General features: G+C 54.0%; 1 protein-coding gene across 1 annotated transcript in view; it reads right to left on the bottom strand.

Annotated features, from left to right (window-relative positions):
* Window positions 1-6194, bottom strand: part of TNS1 (tensin 1) — a 147114-nt gene that overhangs the window by 104964 nt on the left and 35956 nt on the right. Inside the window, exons 3-4 of the mRNA XM_008073717.2 lie at window positions 4494-4535; window positions 3627-3677 (exon numbers count right to left, since the gene is read on the bottom strand). The gene's annotated coding sequence lies outside the window, so the exon portion shown is untranslated. The remainder of the gene's footprint in view (window positions 1-3626; window positions 3678-4493; window positions 4536-6194) is intronic.

Genomic DNA, 6194 nt, shown 5'->3' with positions numbered 1-6194 from the left:
GTGCAGTGGCACACTCCTGGCCACCACAGCCTCGACCTGCTGGGCTCCGGTGATCCTTCCCCCTCAGCCTTCCCAGTAGCTGAAATTACAGGCGCATGCTACCACGCCCAGCTAATTTTTTATTTATTGTAGAGATGAGGTCTCGCCAAGTTGCCCAAGCGGGTCTCAAACCTGCAGGCTCAGGCAATCCACTCACCTCGGCCTCCCAAAGCGCTGCGATTAGAGGCTGAGCCACCGAGCCAGGCCTGAGTCTCAGTCTTAGCTACTTATCCGTGAAATGGGTACAGCACTGTGCTCACAAGGTTTCCTACCTACTCCACTTAGAGCCTCTAGGGGATATTACCACAGGATGCTACAAACGTTTTCTTTCTTTCTTCCTTCCTTCCTTCCCTCCTTTATTTTGAGTTGGAGTCTCACTCTGTCGCCCAGGCTGGAGTATAGTGGCACACTCACGGCCACCGCAGCCTCGACCTGCTGGGCTCAGGTGATCCTTCCGCCTCAGCCTTCCAAGTAGCTGGTTCCACAGGCATGTATGCCACCATGCCCAGCTAACTTTTTGATTTGTTGTAGAGATGAGGTCTCACCAAGTTGCCCAGGCTGGTCCCAAACCCGTGGGCTCAGGCAATCCTCTCATCTTGGCCTCCCAGAGTGCTGAGACTACAAACTTTGTTTTAGAAAAGGAATAAGTTCTCTGGCTTCCTGTAATCCCATTCTTTTCCTCTCTGGGGATCTTACTCAGGTGGCTTTGAGCTTCCTGCTTGCCCCTCCAAAGGCATAGATCAATAAAAGAATTTTTGATCCAACTCTCTAAACACCAAACAGAACTGTCCCCTAGCCTCACCTCCAAAACACAGTCTCTCCTTTGCTGAAGGAATACCATGAAAGGAAATGCCACAGTGTCCTCAAAACAGGGTCTTACTTCTCTCGTTGTCAGGAAGTTTCTCCTGGTATCTAACCCTCATCCTTCCTGCTGCAGACTCAGCCAACCCTTTCTGACTTGGTCCTCCCTGCAGGCAGGAGCTGGCACTCCTGGGTGGCCCAGGGTCTGTGACCCTAGGCTCCGTTATCTGCCGCCTTCTTCCCCGCCATGTGGCAAGGAGCAGGAACCCCTGGCCTTGGGTGGGGTTGGTTTGGAGCAGCGCCTCTGTGGGAAGAGCTCTGTCTTCCTTTGAGGTCCACAGACCAAACACAACAGCTCTGGACCGAAAGAAAGGCCGTTTCCTGAGCCCCAGTCCCCAGGGGGCCTGGTTGGGAGGAGGGTCTGTAAGGGAACACCGGGGCTATGTCAGGCCGCCGCCCCACGTCAGGGGGCCAGCTCCATTCCTACCTCTCCTCTGGGGGCTGCAGCCACCTCCCCCCCATACCACCCCCTCCAGCCACACCCCTTCCTCTCTCCTTCCTGCCCACCAGCCTGGATTTTTCCAAAACAAAGTGCGACACAGCACACTGTCCGCAAACTCCACCACGCAGCGGCTCTGCAGGAGGAAAACAGCCATCCCTGCCTGTGAGTCCCAGGCCCAGGGCCAGAGGCAGGGGTGCAGCCCCACAGACAGGCACACCGCGGCAGCAGCAGGCCTAGGCGCTCCTCGCTCGGGCAGACTGCAGGAGAGTCCCAAGGTCGGGCAGGGGACCGACTCAATGACCCTGGAGTCCCACAACCTGAGACGGGTGATGGGAGCCTTAGAACTTAGGTTTCAGGCAACCCCTTCGGGTCCCCTCCCACGGTGGGAGGTTTTCTGTCCCCTCAATAATCCTGCTTTCTTAAAAAAAAACCAAACCAAACCAAAAAAACTTAGGTTTCCCCGCCTTCTTTGCAGTATGCAGGCCATTCTAAAATCTTCTCACTTGCTTACCTTCCCAAATCCCATCCGTCCCTCCTCCCACATCCAGACAAGACACCACCCTTACCATGTCAACACACAGACACATTCATTCCAGATCACAAATACTTTCCTTCAAGAAAAAAGAAAGAAAGAAAGAAAAACAAATAGCCTCCAATCCCAACTAAATGGCCTTCTTTCTTCCCTAGGACCAAGGTCACACACACACCCTTGCAATTAAAAGTTCTTCGTGATGTCTAACTTCACTCTCTCTCACTGCGGCTTACAAGATCTAGCTTACAGGATCCGTCCGGCTCAGGCTGTGAATGTGATGGACAGCAGCTTTAGGACCTGGCCCCTAAGTGTGCCCAGACCACCGGCTAAAGGACTTGTTTTACACGCCATCTCCCTGTGCCCTGGCCAAGGGTTCGGGGGCCTTGGATGACACCAGATCCAAGCAGCAGTCCCAGGAAGGGATGGAGTGTCATCCACTGAGTGACTCCAAACCTCAGCTATCAAAGGGGGGCCCTAGCATCTGCCATACTGGGGTGCCATAAGGACCTAAAGACACCCAGCCCAGCTCCTGGCCCTGAGTCAAATGAGGCCAAAGAATGGCTAACATTTATTGAGCACATATTACGTACTGTGAGTACCCTAAGCTGGTTCATCCTCGGGAGCACAAAAAATTCGTTTCCCCCGCACCCCAGCCCCAGAGACATCACACACCTGGACATGGGCCCTCCCTAACACAAGTACCCCATGCCTAGAGGAACCCACGCATACCTTGAGCACAGCCTTCCCCGCTACTTTGAGAGGCATGCTCCCTGCTCCGCTGGAGGCGCCCGTGTGGCCCTTGGGAGGCCTCCGCTTGCTAGGGCTGGCGGTGCAGGGCTGCCCCAGGGCAATGTGGCAGTGGCAGTGGGCTCACCACAGGAGTGTGGCTGCCTGCAGGAGCTGCCCTCCTGTTCCCCACAGTGCTCCCTCCAGGGCCCTCCCCACCATGGGTCAGGCAGCTGTCAGATGATAGGGCCTCGTGCCATCAACAGCTCCCCCTGTGCCAACCGCCAAAACCACTCCCTGTTCCTCTACAGCCCAGGGCGGGTGGAGATGGAGAGGCCAGCACAGGGCTTGCTGTAAGAGCTGGGCAGGAAAGAAAGATGCAAGCCTGACTCTGCTGGGGGTCCGCCCCTGGGGCACAGAGATGAGCCCAGTCACAAGCATGGCTCAGAGCAGAGCCTGGAAGAGCCCCCTGGGCCCCTCTGTGGGGCCCTTCCATTTCAGGAATTCACCCACTCCCTACCCGCTAAAATGCAAGGCAGGAGGAGCCCAAGGGGACACCGACTAGCCCATCTCTCAGCTCCCTCCTAAACCAGTGACGTGTAGGCCACACAGAGGCATCTGCCATTGTCAAAGATGCCTGGTCTACAAAGAAGCAGATCCTTCAATTCCCCCGAGGTCTGAGACACCCTAGGGGACCCAGGAGTCCCTCATCCCAGCCCTCGGTCCCTCTGGCTGTGGTTTTGCCCATTTCCCTTCCGTCATCTCCGTGTCGGCTCCCCAGCATGTCCCCTCCTCCCTCCCACCCTGGAGCATGGAGGCCTGGCACCATCAGGGGCAAATGAACTCTGGATCCGGTTTCAATGGAGGCAGCAGCCAAGGATGGGGCCCAGCGTGAGCCCTGGTGCTGAGTGACCCCGGCCTGCTCTTCCGGAGGGGGTAAGCCCACAGAACATGCTCCATGCCCACCCACTCCTCCAGCCACCAGAGGCCCAGCCACATCCTCCTCCTTGCCCTCCCCGCACGTACGTTGTCCTCGAGGCTTTTCCGTGTGGTTCCACCCCGGGAGGCTCCTTCTCCCTGTAGACAGAGAAAAGGCAGTCAGAGAGCAGTCAGGAAACGTCATGAAAGGGCACCCGGGTCTTCCAGCTGCCCGGTTTGTCAGGGGCGGAGGGTGAGGAGGGTTGGCAGAAGGGCCTGGAAGCAGACTTGTTGCTTGTTTCACATTTCTTAGTCCACTAAGGGCCCCTCAGAGCTACATAAACCCTCTCATTTATATCTCGTGAATGGGAATACTATTATTCCCATTTTGCGGATAAGAAAACCAAGGCAAAGACAGGCTCGGGCTTTTGCCTATAGAACCTTGGCAGAGTCGGGATTCAAACCCAAGTCCCCCAACTCCAAGCCCATGATTGCACGCTGGCCATTGCTGGGAGACGCCTCTCTGCGGCTAACCTCGGTTTCCCCACTGCGAACCCGTCCACTTTCCACCCTTCCTCTTCCATGCAGCCTTGAGGAAACTGGCTCTCTGCTGAGTCAAAAAGATCTTTTTGGAAAGATCTGTCTGGCTTTGTCACATTCTACATATTTAATAGAGAAGCTAACATTTAGCCACCGGCTCCTCCTTCCCAGCTCCCGCCCCGCCTGCCCAATTCCCCACTAACCCAGTTCCGAACACGCTGGAATGGTCATATGCCTCACAGTCACCAGCATCCACACCCCACCACTTCCCCCCACCTTCCCCAAATCTACTCCAGAAGGATGTCCCCTGCCACATCTGTTCAATCTCCCCCTAGCTCCACCCTCCCCTCCCCTTTCAGGCCTCCACACTCTTGCCTAAGCGAGCAGTCCCCAGACCCCCCCCATCCTCAGCCCCTGCCCACCACCTTCACTCACCGTGTCCACTACATTTTTTGGTGCGCTCTCTGTGGTGATAGGCTGTGGACGGACAAAGGAAGAAACAGCATGATGCCTCAAGGCAAATCTCCGCCCCCCCGTCACCCTCTCCCCAGGACCAGTGGCTGTGATGGGCAGAAGGTCCCCTGAGACAGGGGCAGTGATGCCAGCCCAAGACTCAGCATAATCTGGCTGGCTCCAAGCATGGGAGGCAGAGTTTGGAAAATGAAAAACAAGCCTATGAATACTAGAACCATCCAGTTCTACAAACCTTCACCAAGGACCCACGCTCAGTGCCCAGCACCGGGCCACTGAGTCACAGTTGCTGATTCCCCCGAAAAGGACCAAGGAGCAGTTGCCCAAGTTGCCCCCATACCAGCTGGTCCTGGCTCCTACGAGCCTGGTGTATTCACTTACGCCAGTTCACATATCCACGACAAGAATCTGGGGAGGCAGGTGCCACTGTTACCTTTTAGCTCCACTTCACAGAAAAGAAGGCGTTGAATGAATGACCCAAAATCATCCACCCTAATAGGAACAGCAGGGTTTGAACATCTCCAGGCTCTACACTTCATGCCCTTTGTGTGGAATCCCAGCGACCTGGGGCAAGCAGCCATTGAGGGTTCCATTATTTCAGTGGGTTTCAAGGCCACCACTACTGGGCCTCACAGACCTCAGATTCCATACACAGAGGTTCTGGTCCATGAGACCCAGCCCCTAGGCCCTTCTGCCATATCCAGGTCTTTACTTGAGGAACAACTTCCCTTGATTTCCCACATGGAGGGCTCTCCCCGGCCATCCCAGCAAGCGGGGATCTCTCTCTCCCCTCTGAACTCCAGTCAGCTTGCTGTCTGTGCCAATTAACTGGTCCTTAATGCAAAAATAATCTCATCATGGGAATATATGTCTTGTTTCCCTATCCATTTTTTTGATTTGCATTCTTATCCCGCCTCCAGCCTAAACAGGTTCAAAGAAACATTTTTACCAACTTATTTGAAAGCTCCCTGCTGCCAGGCACCAATAAACACCTGTTGGCTGATCCCATCTCCCACCCTGGTGCCATCCTTTCTCCACTTAGACCAACAGAAGCACTTCCTACCAAAGGTATTCCAAAAGTGGGGTGTTTCCAACTCAGTGAAGTGGCTATGCGGTCCTTGAATCATGCAGAAGTCATGAGCTGCATAGGGTATGCAGCAAACTTTTGCAAAGACAGGCACAAACCGGGTTTAAGACAGTGTGTCTTCTCAAAAGAAGATATACGGGCAGCCATCAGACACATGAAAAAGTGTTCAGCCTCACTCATTGTCAGAGAAACGCAAATCAAAATCACATTGACATACCACCTAGCCCCAGTAAGAACAGCCATCATTAATAAAACAAACAGCAACAGATGCTGGTGAGGATGCAGGATGTGGGAATGCACTGCTGGTGGGAATTCAAACTAGTGCAACCTCTTTGGAAGACAGTGTGGCAATTTCTGAAAGAACTAGAAATTGATCTTCCGCATGACCCAGCAATCCCCCTACTGGGAATATACCCGGAGGAACTCAAATCATTGTACAAAAAAGATACCTGCATGTTTGTTGCAGCACTATTCACAATAGCAAAAACATGGAACCAACCATGCTGCTCATAGAAGCTGGACTGGATTTTAAAAATGTGGTACATATACACAATGGAATATTATGCAGTCATAAAGAA

The sequence above is a fragment of the Carlito syrichta genome, unplaced genomic scaffold, assembly GCF_000164805.1.
Source record: "Carlito syrichta isolate Samal-C Ts95f unplaced genomic scaffold, Tarsius_syrichta-2.0.1 Scaffold115728, whole genome shotgun sequence".
Lineage (NCBI taxonomy): Eukaryota > Metazoa > Chordata > Mammalia > Primates > Tarsiidae > Carlito > Carlito syrichta.
This window is presented reverse-complemented; position numbering and strand designations above follow the sequence as displayed.